The 13,916-nt window shown below is 35.7% G+C and overlaps 1 pseudogene; it reads left to right on the forward strand.

Annotated features, from left to right (window-relative positions):
* The first annotated feature begins 1,786 nt into the window (after positions 1-1,786).
* Positions 1,787-1,881, forward strand: LOC129495829 (U2 spliceosomal RNA; annotated as a pseudogene).
* The last annotated feature ends 12,035 nt before the right edge of the window (positions 1,882-13,916 follow it).

Here is a 13,916-nt window from a genome sequence, read left to right on the forward strand (position 1 = left end):
TTCACTCATGTGGAATTTAAGAAACAAAACAAATTGTAGGGGTTGGGCTAAATCAGTGATGGGTATTAAGGAGGGCACTTGTGTTAAGCACTCAGTGTTATATGTAAGTGATGAATCCCTAAATTCTACTCCTGAAATCAACATCACACTGTATGTTAACTAACTAGAATTTAAATAAAAATTTGGGGAAAAAATCTAAATAGTAAAATCTTAAAAATAAATGAACATGGGAAAAAGAGGGGCAAATCAAGAAATAGACTCTTAACTAGGGAGACCAAATTGACAGTTACTGGAGGGGAGATGGACAAGGGGGAATGGGTGAGTATTAAGAAGGGCACTTGTGATGAGCACTGGGTGTTGTATATAAGTGATGAATCATTAAATTCTACACCTGAAACTAATATTGCACTGTATGTTAACTAAATGGAATTTAAATAAAAACTTGAGGGGAAAAGATATGCCAACATAACAAGTGTAGTCCAGTACTTCTCAGAGCAAACTGGGACTTAGGATTTCCTCTCTGATGAAAGTCTTTCTGTCTCTTCATCTCTTCTAATTTGAATTAGGTATTCCTTTCTGTCCCTGTATCTTATAAATATAATGTGCTTTTAATGGGCTACTGAAATTAATCCTTTTTGAATGGTTTGTTTCCTTAGAATATAAGATTATTGAGAATAGGAGCGTTATTTTGTTCACCTTTGTACCAATTCTCAAGCTCAGTTTATGATAGACGCTCCACAAGTATTTATACACTGGATGAACTCAACAGGCATTTCTAATAAGCTAACTAGGTAGGAGAGGACAGTTTTATGGAACCTTGGTTTAGTATATAGGTCTGTTAGTGCTGGGCCCTGGTGGGCCTTATATAAAGAGATAGCCAAATTAGTGGAGGTTAAACAGGGTTAATTTTTTCGGGGCAGGGCTAAGGATTAGAGTTTGGTCTCAAATGGGGGATTATCTGGTTTGAGATGCGATCATATGCCTGTATCAATACTGGATTAGTGGGAATAACTTACTGAGATTACAGTGAGGGACAAAAATGAGAATAAGAGGAGCATGCATCTCAGTTTTGGCAGAGTCTGAGATAGTATCAGGTCTTCCTCACAATTAATTCAAATATTTCAAGATAATATTATCTCAAAGAAATAATCATTTCCTTCTCTGTATTCTGATTGCTTTTTTGTATGTGTATGTAATGGAAATATGTGCAAAGGTTTAACTCTCATATATATATTGTTACATCATATTGTATGTGTGTTGGTATCTATTTGGTAATATACCTGTTTCCTCTATCAAGACATATAGTTTACGAAGGATGAGCGACTCTTTTCTGATTATAATTTTTAATTGAAACATAATTGACCTATAACATAGTAATTTTGGGTGTACAATATAATGGTTCCATATTTGTATATTTCACAAAATGATCGCCACAATAAATCTAGTTAACATCTATCACCACACAGTTACACATTTTTTCTTGCGATGAGAACTTTTAAGAATGACTTTCTTAGCAACCTTTAAATATACAATACAGTATTATGAACTTCAGTCACTATGCTGTACATTACATGCCCATGACATTTATTTTATATCTGGAAGTTTGTACCTTTTGACCACCTTCACCCATTTTTGCCCATCCCCACTCCCATTTCTGGCAACCACCAATCTGTTCTATGTATGAATTTGGTTTTTGTTTCATTTTGTTTTTTATATTCCAAATATTATTTCACTTAACATAATTCTCTCAAGGTCCATCCATGTTGTTGCAAATAACAAGATTTCCATCACTTCTCGGCCTTTTGGCTAAGATTAAGTGTAGTATCTGTTCTTATCAAATAACAAGATTTCCTTTATTTTTATAACAGAATAATACTCCACTGTGTTTATGTGTATATTTTATGTATTCATTCATCCATCTATGGGGAGTTATGCCTTGTACACTTTTTTTTCTCTCTTCTTTGCTGTGTCTGACATATAGTAGACATTTAGTTAATTTTGTTATTTAACTCAGCCCACTTTCAGTGTTTTGATCCAGCAAGCAGTTGCTGGACCTTCACTAAGTGTGATTGTGTGTTCAATTAATAACAATAGAATGTAATTGTTTCAGTTAACTGATCAATTTATATTTTTCTATAACCTTACTATAGGCAAAAATTATGTCTGCTATGAATATTTGATCATCTGTGGTGAATATAGTGAGTGGCCATCATAGATTATTTAGAATGTTGAATGAATGAATAAATTGGAACTAATTTATCTTTGAAGAAGATAGGGTCTTTTGTGAGTTGGTTTGAGTTTTCTGTCTGTTGAAGTCCTCTCTCACATTTTTCACCTAGGATCCTCTTTATTGTTGGGGCAGTTCAAGTGGTTGAGAAGTCAGTTATTGCCTATGACAGTGGAAAATCTGCTTTCCTCAGTACCACTCTCATGACTTTGACTATTTTTTACCCTAAGTGATGTTTGCAGAAGCTTTAAGTTCAGAGTTAAATTAATTCATACACTTTGCAAGTATTTATTAAATGGGTTAGTTATTTCTAGCATTCTCCCATCTTAACTCCTGGACTTTTCCCTCTTCATCACTCACCTTATTCTAAATTCATCTCAAGTCAAATGACTAGCTCCCTTTCTCCCCTCTGCTCCTGATCTGCTCTCTCTAAGAAGTTTTTATTTTGGAATTGTGACACCTTGCTTTGCACTGTAAGTTAGAGGGAGGATGTGGGACGGAAGGCTCAGCCTGTCATTACAGCTTGAACCTAAGGTTTTACCAACTTACCGCTTTATATTTTAATACATGCTTATTGAATAAAGGAAATAATCAATGGAGACTAAAGCAAAGATAATTGACTAATAAGATCCTAGGGAACATTTATTAAATAGCACTTGGGGTAAGAGTCATGTTTCACTGAAGTTTTTATTTCTAATTCATTGTTGTTGTTTTTGGTTTCTGATAGGTAATGCTTTTTACTTTTTAAGAGTAAATTCAAATTTGTCCTCTGAATATTTAAAAAATAATAGGATTGATTTAAAAACTACATGTTGGTTTTCTTTCTAATGGTCATTAGATCAAGGAAACTAGATAATAATTTCTGCTTAAGTCTAACCCAAGGTAGGAGAAATTGTCTTCCTTCCTATTTTCCATAATTTCTGAGTCATTATATGCATAATCTCACAACTTGATCACATTTTGAAGAGGGGAGAAAAATATACTCCTATTTAAGGACCAGGTTGAGGGGATGATGTTTTTCTTTTGCAGGACAATCACAGGCACTGAAATTTTCATCATGATATGAAAAAAAGTAAAATTATTTCAGAAGAAGCAAAACACGAAGTAAAATAATATATGATTTGTTTGAGAAATTATAAGAAAAGTTGAATGGCTAAACAATAAAGGAGTGGGCCCCTGAGGAGAAGAATTATTTGAATTGGGGCTTTAAAAATGTGATGTTAGGGCACCTGGGTGACTCAGTAGGTTAAGCATCTGCCTTTGGCTCAGGTCATGATCCTGGGATCCTAGGACTGAGTCCCGCCCTGGGCTCCCTGCTCAGCTGGGAGTCTACTGCTCCCTCTCCCTCTACTCTTCTCTCCACTTGTGTTCTCTAATGCTCTCTCTCTCTCTCTCAAATAAATAAATAAATACATAAATAAAATCTTCAAAAAATTAAAATGAAAGTGTGATGTTGACAGTGGTAAAATGATGAAGGACAGCCTACAGTAAGAAGAGACTGAAGCAGGTTGACTCCTGGTAATACTCTAACTAGGACATAATGAACATTTGAAATAAAGCTCTCATGATGAGAGACAGGAAAGGGAAATATGAGTTTGGTTTAAGAGAAAATACCCATTTCATGTATGTGTTGAAGGTGATTGAGAATTTCAGGGAGGCTCCTCCATTGTTGGCTTCTGTGTTGCTTGAGCATCATGATTTCTTTTGACCTACTGTTCACAGGTCAGTCTTTTTCTGTGTTAGCATAGCACTTTTTTTCTTAAAACATATATCTTACAGGAATATATGGTACTTTTAAAATGTTATCGAAGAATGGTCACACCTAAGGGAAGGTGTGTGAATTCTACTTGTGTTGGTAGTGATAGTGAAATATTCACCCTGATAACACAAGTTTTCCTCCTGACTTACACATTAAGTTAATGTCACTAATAGAAGTTTTATGTCTTTGTCTTTGTCACAGTAACTAGAAAACAAGTCTATATGTTTTTTTAAAGAAACAAATATAAATTCTCTTTAAGATGCAACATAGTTCTCATTGCTATGGTGGTTTTGACTGGCAAGATAAACTTTTTTATATTTATACTTAGGCAGGTAAGTAGGTAGTAACTTAAAGCTTTACTAGCTACCAAACAGAAATTAATCAGGATCTAAATTCTTGTCCTGCTTCTGCTAGAAATATTTATAAAAAACTTGGGCAATCTATGCAGTCTAAACTGTAGACAACCAAACTAAAAATATATAAGTACTCTAGGGAAGAAAGAGATGAGGATATAGGCTTAGGGTAAGTAACTAAATGAAAATTTAAATTAAAAATCTTGGGATGAAGAATCCTGGGTTTTATTTTTGGTATTCTCAATGATTTATTGCCTAGGGTACCCATTTTACCTGAACACTATGAAGAAACTATTAAAATACATGAACTCTGAAATTATATGATTAGAGAAAATTTGATTTATTCAAATAGCTAATTTGAATAGCTATTTATATAGTCAAAATATAATAACTAATGTTTATGGAATATTTCTTATAGTTTAGGCATGGGTACATATATTTTTTTTTCACGTGCTCCCTCAACAATTCATGAGGAATCATGACTACTCTGTTTTAGAGAGAAGGAAATGAGTTTCAGGGAGACCTGGCAGCATGTGCTGAGTCATAAATGGTGGTGATGGGGATCATATGTCTGGGGATCAAATACCTACATACACACACACACACACACACACACACACAAACACACCCTGAACAGTTTTGCAGAACTAAAATGAAGCAGAATATTGCAAAATTGCCTAATGATTTTTAATTGTCTTGATAATTATGTGAATAAATATTTGTCTGCTTTTGGAAGTGGTCATATTTATTGATTTTTATATCTTGAGCAACAACTAAATTGCCTGGCATATGGAGGATCAAATAATGTTATTTGAAGTGATTTAAATGATTTGAATACTAATAAACAGACTTGTTCTTGGAATTGTTGGATATGTGCCTAGGACTCTTGATAGAGTGGGTTAGGTTATTATATGGAACAAAACCAGCTCCTTTGGCCCAGTATGATGGTAGAGGGGACAGATCAGAATTAAAAGAAAGGAAGAAAAAAAACCCAACAATCTGACCACAGAACACAGCACTGAGATGTTAAAATTATTTATATAATACTGTGGACTTTTGCTATCAACTATGTGTTGCCAGACCAAATATATTTTTATTCTGAGACTTTAAGTTTTGTTCTTTTCAAAAAACATCACTAGTCATCTTTTTTTTAGTATATTGAAATTCAAAGTTGAGAGCATAATTAGTGTCTATTTAAATAAGCAAGAGTTGAACTAAAAAAAAGCCCCAGGGGGAAAAATCATAGATTCTCAGTTATATTTTGCCTCCTGAATCCCTGCTGTCACTATTGATCCAGCATTCCCCTTTTAAATGTTATACTTAAACCTGTTTTTAAAAATGTCACTGAGATATGTATCCCCAGGTAGTATAAAGAAACATGATTCCTCTTCTTCCTACTACTCATTCTGTTGGGAAAAAGAATAATTTAGGTATTTATTTTGTGATAACATCTGTCACAGCTTTCAATCCAGCTTTTTCTTACAATTCTTGTTATCCAAGGAGTTATGTAATTCTTGAATGCTCTTTTGAAGCAAAACGGAAAAGTCACATCTGTCTTTACATATTGCTTCCTACTGTGAGTGACTTTTATTTTTCAGTTTTTAAGGATTTCCCCTATTATTAAAAAGATTTTATTTTTTCATACATTTTTCAGGAAGCTGCTAGATTGTTTATCCTATTTTTACTTAATGGCTTCCTGCCGTCTGTTTTGGTACTAGAAATAGTTCCATTGGTGCTGTCATAAGTTTTAAAAAAGTTTATTTCCATGTCATTATTGCTCAGATAATTGTAAAGCAGGAAATGTATGATTGGGGGATAGTCAGTTTTTGTTCAAGGATTTTGTCTCTGTTCTTGGTTTGTCTTAGAAACAAAAATGCACATAATAAAGTTACCATGAAAAACTGCATGTAGTTCATAATGGTTCTGAACAGGAAAACTAAAACCAGTGGGTTAATATGACATATAGAAAGAATTAAATTTATTATGGGTATTAACAGAATTTTAAATTATTTAAGAAGAGATTTAATGAGCTCTTGCCTGAGATGTGGTAGGAGTTATATACATATAAGTAAAATTGAATGAAATGATTTAGGGTGTTTTTCTTGCTTTAGACATGTAAATACACATATAGTTACATACATACTTGTATGCATACACATATTTCTCTAAATTGTGTGTGTGTGTGTGTGTGTGTGTCTTTAGTAGAAAGGGTTGAACATACGAGTACCTGGGTGGCTCAGTTGGTTAAGCATCTATCTCTTGATCTCAGCTCCGGTCTCGATTTCATGGGCTGAAATATCAAATATATATATATTTGATATATATATATATATATATATATATCAATTATATATCAAACCCTGTGTTGGGCCCTTAAAAAAAAGGCTGAACATAAAATGTTGAGCAAAGAGAGGGACTATGGTATTCTAATTTTAAAAAGAAATCCCCGTGTTTAAGAGATTGTCAGATCCCTAGATACAGATGGAAACCACCACACCACTACTGACAGGTGGTTACCATTGTTGAGACAAATTGGTGACTCACATGCTAGTAAAGAGTCAGTTGGGCAAGCAACAGATTCATTGTGATATATGGAATCCTAGGATGTGGGAAGTAACGATATGACAATGTCAATACTGAGAAGGCAATGACAGAAAATACACTTGCTTTCAATTGGGTCAGATCAATTGACATTTTCTGATTGTTTATAAGACTTGATAAGTGTGAGGTTTAGATTGGGAAGAAAATCATTTAACTTAGAGAAGTTTCTTTCAGCATAATTTTGGGAAAGAATGGAAGTTAGTACATGTCCTTAGGAAACTGGGAGAGCAGACTCAAATCTCTTATGTCTGCCTTGTGGTAATACTGGAAAATGCCTGGAATGAGCTGGGTTTGTATGTGAAATCTCTTACAAGAATGTGATACTGGACTAGTGATATATAGTCCCACTTGCTCCAGAGAAGAACAGAATTTTTGGTATTTTTTGAGTATTGTCTCTGTGTGGCTGTGGGTCAAAAGCTGAGATATTTCAACTTCAGAATATATACATTTCTTTTTCAAAAACTGTGTAAATGCTAGTACCAAAGACAGAATTCTTAAATTAGTATAGATAAAATGAGGAACACTCTCGAAGTACAGAGATGTGTCTGGTTTAACCACAGTCTGTAAATGAGCTCAGGCTGCAAAACTGTCCACCTACAATTGTCATTTAGCATGTTGATGTTATGTACCAATTTATTTTTAAAGTATAATCTCTAATAACACCACATTTCCTGATCACTTTAAAGCAATAGTTACTTACCCTTTCCATTTCTACCTTTTGCATTTGATGACTAGTTGATGGGATTAATAATGTGTACTAAAGAGATGAAGATAGCTAAGTCAGGTAAATGAGGTAAAAATATCCAATTCCAACATGAAGACTATACAGATTGAACAAGTGACAAATAACAACTTGAAAACAAACAACTGAATAGATTAATACTTTTGATTTAGTTGGAGCTGTACTACTGACTTCTGTGCTAGATTCACCAAGGCAAAACTAACATAGATATAGATACTCAGATTCTTGCATTTGTAGGCAACCTTCATCCTCCACTCTCAAAGGACTGGCTGGTGTGTGATAACACACATTAAAAAGTTCTAGGCTAAGAAGCACTGGTTGTAGGAAATAGTTGTTCTTATTTTATAGCAATATTGGGACAAGATTAGTTTCCCACTAAGAATAGGGGTGGTGATGAGAAGGAGTCTGAGTAGAGTAGCAATCTGGGCTGCTTTCTATTTGACACATGGGCAGAATATGTGTCAAATAATGCTGACCTGATTATCCTTTAAAAGGTTTAATCTCAGATGCTCCAGTAAATCTGAAATTCTATGACGAGCCAGAGAAGGGTTTTAGTACTTACTCTATTACTTTCCTAGTCCACACTTTCATCATGATTAAGTAGCCTTGATTTAGTCAAACTCTTTTTGCCAGTATCCAAAAGAAATGTGGAGAATAAAGGTGAGCAAGAAAGGTAGAGACTTTTTTTTACAATTAAACCCACTCTTTTTTTATTTAAAGAAAAAAACCATTTCAATCAAGAAGTAAAATTCTAGACCAACCAATCTAGTGGTGTTGGGAGGAAGGGATTGAGAAAGGCCATAGCAGGTGAAAGCAAGCTAAAGCACTGCATTTTCAATTCCATCCTTTATGGTGTGTGTGTGTATGTGTATGCGTGTGTGTGTGTGCATGTGCGTTCACGTGCAAGCATGTGTGGTGTGTATTACATTGCTTTTGACTCCTGTATAATTTTCTACTTTATGTATCTACTGTCTTTGACTTTTCCATTTCCCAAGTGATGTTCACTTTAGTTGCTTAAGTTCCTGTTTACCTCAAACAGTGGAAAGATGAACAGCCTCATACTTGTACCCTGTACCCTGCTGGAGGTGTTTATAGTTTCTCTGACTATATGTTATTGAGTCACTGTGTACATATGTTATTGAGTCTCCATAGTCTCTCCTAAATACTGCATAATGCTCTTTAAAATGGCTTACTGGTCTGGCCTCCTCTCACTAAAGAAGAATCCTGCTTTCTCACATGTTTGATAATCCTTTGAATTACCTGAATATAAAATTTTCGCCAAACTTAAGGATGACCAGTAATGTCTCATTGTTTACATTATTTTTTGATTATCTGTCGATGCTGAATATATCTTTATGAATTTTTAAGTCATTTGGATATTCTTGTTTTGTATGTTGGCTATTTTTAGACTTTGATATTTTTCTTTCTTTTTTTTAAATTTTTTTTAAGATTTATTTATTCATTCATTTAGAGAGAGCGAGGAGAGAGGCAGAGACACAGGCAGAGGGAGAAGCAGGCTCCAAGCAGGAAGCCCGATATGGGACTCGATTCCGGGTCTCCAGGATCACACCCCGGGCTGCAGGCGGCGCTAAACCGCTGCGCCACCGGGGCTGCCCGACTTTGATATTTTTCTATTTCATTTTGTTTGTTGTCTATTATCAGTAGTATCTTTTTTCTTCCTGACATTAATTACTTGATGGACTGAGGCATGGAAATGCCATTTCCCATCTGGCAATGTCTGTTAATTTCATATATGGTGCTCCTTACAGAACTGAAATGTTAACTTCAATGTAGTCAAAATTTCTTTTTATTGTTTTGAGTGCTTGAAAAGAATGCATTGTGTACGTTGTATACATTTTATACAGCCAACAGGCCCAGAGCTTCATTTCAAATGGGTCTTTACTCTGTAAGAAATGGAATACAAAATCTAGAACTCAAGCACAACAGTAAACCATTAGATTAGAGACATCTGCAGGAACTCAATTTAGTGATAAAACAAACCAATGTATATAAATAAACATAATTTCACCCTGTCAATGAAATATGCTGTTTATGGCCTTTGATTGTAGGTGGAGGGGAGAAATGTTTCCACCTAAACAGATATAAATGTAAACTCTCTTTAATGTGGCTAGAGGTATTTGTAAGTCTTTTAATGTTAAGAGGGGAGTACATAAATATTAATTTATTACTATTCTCTAATATGAATAAAATATTTAACAACCAGAAAAAGAAAAGCGAATGCAGTAAATCTACAAATACTGATAGAAGTTTTCAATTTCAAAAGCAAATAAATATTGGGACAGATAATTATCAGGGAATGGAAGTTAAAATCTTGTCTGGATGGAGAATCAAGAAATGTAATTTTTGTCTTTTTTGTATCTTTTTATGGCCAAGTGCTTACATTACCTATGTATTCATTTAAAATAATAATAGTAGTTACCCTGGGTTATGAAATTAGGAGCCATTTTATAGTGTCTTTAGATAGAATTGCATTTTTAAAATTTTCCCTAAATAGTTATTAAAAAATAGTTTCTTCTGGGTAGTTCAACTGGATTAAATAAAAATACTTAACTTTACATTTATATCTTTTGGGTTTTGTTTGTTTTAGCTTGTTAGATTTTGCAGATATTTTTTAAAAATTGTATTTGTTTATTTGAGATAGAACGAGTGAGAGAGAGCAGGGGAAAGGGAGAAGCCAGCTTTCCACTGAGCAGGAGCCTGGCTCTCACTGAGCAGGGAGCCTGACATGGGGCTCGATCCTGGGATCCTGGGATTGTGACCTAAGCTGAAGGCAAACACTTAACTGAGCTACGCAGGTGCCCCACAGACATTTCTTTTAATAGAAAACAATTAAGGACTCATACTGACCTACAAACCAAAATACAACAAATATGCACAAAAGGGTGGGTGACAGATTCCATTCCTACCAGAGGAGGCCTGAGAGATTTCAAGCTTGAAATAAGTGGGTCCAGATGTCCTAAGTGGGCAGTGGGGCTATAACCATGGAAATCAGCCATTCTCCTTCTCCAAACAAAATGTTGGCATTAGTTATGTTTCAGTAGTCCTCCTACTTTATCCTTATTTTTCTGTATTGTATTGCCTATATGGGGTGACTTTCATTTCCACATAAATTTCCAAAACTATCAGTTGGGATTTTAATAGGGATGTCTTTGAATTTACAGATTAATTGGGGGAGTACTGCCATCTGAACAATGGTACGTTTTCTGTGTGTGTGTGTGTGTTTAAAGATTTTACTTATTTATTTGAGAGACACACACAGAGAGAGAGAGGCAGAGACATAGGCGTAGAGAGAAGCAGCTCCATGCAGGGAGCCTGATGTGGGACTCGATCCTGGACTCTAGGACTACACCCTGGGCCGAAGGCAGATGCTTAACCGCTGAGCCATCCAGGGATCCCCAGTAACAAGTTTTCTGATTGGTAAACATGGAATGTGTTTCTGTTTATTTAGGTATCCTCTTTTTCTTCAGCAGTGTTTTGCAGTTTTTATTATACAAAGTTTATACTTATTTTGTTAAATTTATACCTAAGTATTTTATTCTTTTTGATGCTATTTTAAACAAATTGATTACTTGATTTCACTTTAAGAATGTTCTTTGAGGGCAGCCAGATGGCTCAGTGGTTTAGCGCTGCCGTCCAGCCCAGGCCTGATCCTGGAGACCTGGGATCGAGCCCCACATCGGGCTCCCTGCATGGAGCCTGCTTCTCCCTCTGCCTGTGTCTCTGCCTCTCTCTGTGTCTCTCATGAATAAATAAATAAAATAGTTTTTAAAAATGTTCTTTGCTAGTGTAAAGAAATATGGTTAAATTTTCTACATTGACCATGTATCCTGAATCTTGATTAATTTATTCTAATAGTTTTAAAAGATATTTATTTATTCATATTTATGCTTTTTACTGCAACCCTTTGATCTTCCTTCCATAATCACATTCCCTCTAATCAACCTCAACTGGGAAAGGATCTCTATTTGTAAGAACTCATGTAATTAAATTGGACCCATTTGGTTAATCCCAGATAATCTTCCTGTCTCAAAATCCTTCATCTTAATCACACTTGCAAAATCCTCTTTTTCATGTAAGGTAACTATTCACAGGTTCCAGGGACCATGGAATCATCATGTGGACATCTTGGGAGAGAGGGCATTATTTTGCCAACCACACTTTCCAAAGTCTATTTAATTTTACACCCATTAATTTATGCAGCTTCTTCTTATATTTGTCCAAAAGACTGTTTAGGTGCTTTCTGTTCTCCATTGTTTCCTTGCATATCTCCTAATATTTTGTTGAAGGCTAGATACTGTAGATAATACATGATAGCAACTGATCCCCTAGAAGTATAATTGTTTGATGTTGGTCATTTGTTTATTTACTTATTGACTTGACTTAACAAATTCTGTAAGTCTTTTCCCCCTGCCATGTGCAGCCTCTGACATCTCTGCTAAGGTAATGATGATGATTATGATGATGATTTTTTATATATATTTTATCTAAGCTGCTTAGAAGATCCTTCTGGATTGGCATAAATTTTATTGATTAGGTTGTTCTTAAGTCCCCTTAGTCAGTTATAGTTTCATCTTTTATTGTTGGTATACCTGTATGTTTAAAGGCTGCTATGTCAGTTCAGGGACTTTTTAGGCTCTTTCTCCTCTCTTTAGTCTGGGACGACTGGCTTGATGGTTTCTTTTCTGATTTCTTCTGAGAAAGCACAGCCTTGGGCATGTACACAATCTTCCCATGCTTCCAGGATGACTGTGATATTATTTTTAATTATGGCTGGGTCAGAGTAGATTATCATCATTCAGTGTTTGATGTTTAGTGAGAAACTGGATTTAAGCACTGCCAAAAAAAAAAAAAATCAGACTTGGGTAAGGAGAGACTTTTTTGATGGGATTATTGCAAAGGAGAGGAAAGGGATTATTGCAGCTGGGAGAATGCACAACTACAGCCACAAGGGCTGGACAGATATAAATTTTCTTTTATAGGGAGGAAACAAGGCGAGAAAAAGTGAATGTGGATAGGTGGGATGAAAGTGTAGAGCTATGAGAAAGAAGATCAGAGAATTATCCTGATGTCAGCCTATTTTCAGGAGGGCATGCTTAAGAGACTGTGTATCCTGGCTCAGTCTGAGGGTAGGCCAAAGTTCAGGGGTAAGTAGTAAGGAGAGAAACTTAACCAAAGTTGGCTAGCAAGTTTCTTGTTCTGGATTAATCAATCAGTGAGGAAAAGTAGTTCGGCAGATATTTATGAGGCACAGAATGGGAATTTAGCATCTGTGTCTGGTCTTATCATAAGTAAACGACTGTGTCATATGAAAAAGTGTGTTTCCTTGCAGTAAGCCTTTTACAGAACTCAAAGGGTGGAATATTTCTTTAACCATGACTGTTTTCAGATCAGAGGACTCCAGTAAAATTCAAAATTGTCAGCCCCAGTTGCCGTTCTGAGTTTTGCTCTGTGTTGATGGGTCTGTGTGTCATTTGGGAAGGCTTTCAAGCTGTCCCCCTCTCCCTCCCCTATATTCTGGTCTGTTTGCTCTGCATGTATGTAGCCTAGTGTATGTGCAAACCTTTCCTGTCCCTTAAAGGGACAGGAAAGGGACTGTGATTATAGGAAAATTCTTCTGGGCTGTCTCTTTCCTTGGTTTTTTCTTGTAAACATCTGGCCTCTCTGTAATTTTGCTTGTGTTAGCGTTACCGGTCTCCTTAGAATTGCTCTCCATAAAGATATACATTGTTTTTTTTTTTTTTTAAGATTTTGTTTATTTATTCATGAGAGACAGAGAGAGAGAGAGAGGCAGAGACATAGGCCGAAGGAGAAGTAGGCTCCATGCAGGGAGCCCAACGTGGGACTCGATCCTGGGTCTCCAGGATCACACCCTGGGCTGAAGGCGGGGCTAAACTGTTGAGCCACCTGGGCTGCCCTATACATTGTTTTTGACAACACTCTTAGGCATGCAGTTCTCGATTTCCTGTTACAAATGAAATCAGTTTCCATAGGCAGAGCTGAGGAGCTCTTCATCCTTTTGACCTACCTCTCCTCCTGCGCAGAACTCTGACTGCAATGGAGCTTGCAGTAGAAATCTGTTTTCCCCCAGTGACATCTGTAATTGACTAGTCAGCATTGGAGTGTGTGCATGACATGCCCTGTGTTATTGGCTTGCCTCTGGGCTTAGAATCTTTACCCAACCAGTGGTTGGAGCAGAAGTGATAAACCCAGTAA

This window comes from Nyctereutes procyonoides, unplaced genomic scaffold (genome assembly GCF_905146905.1).
Source record: "Nyctereutes procyonoides isolate TBG_1078 unplaced genomic scaffold, NYPRO_anot_genome, whole genome shotgun sequence".
Taxonomy (NCBI): domain Eukaryota; kingdom Metazoa; phylum Chordata; class Mammalia; order Carnivora; family Canidae; genus Nyctereutes; species Nyctereutes procyonoides.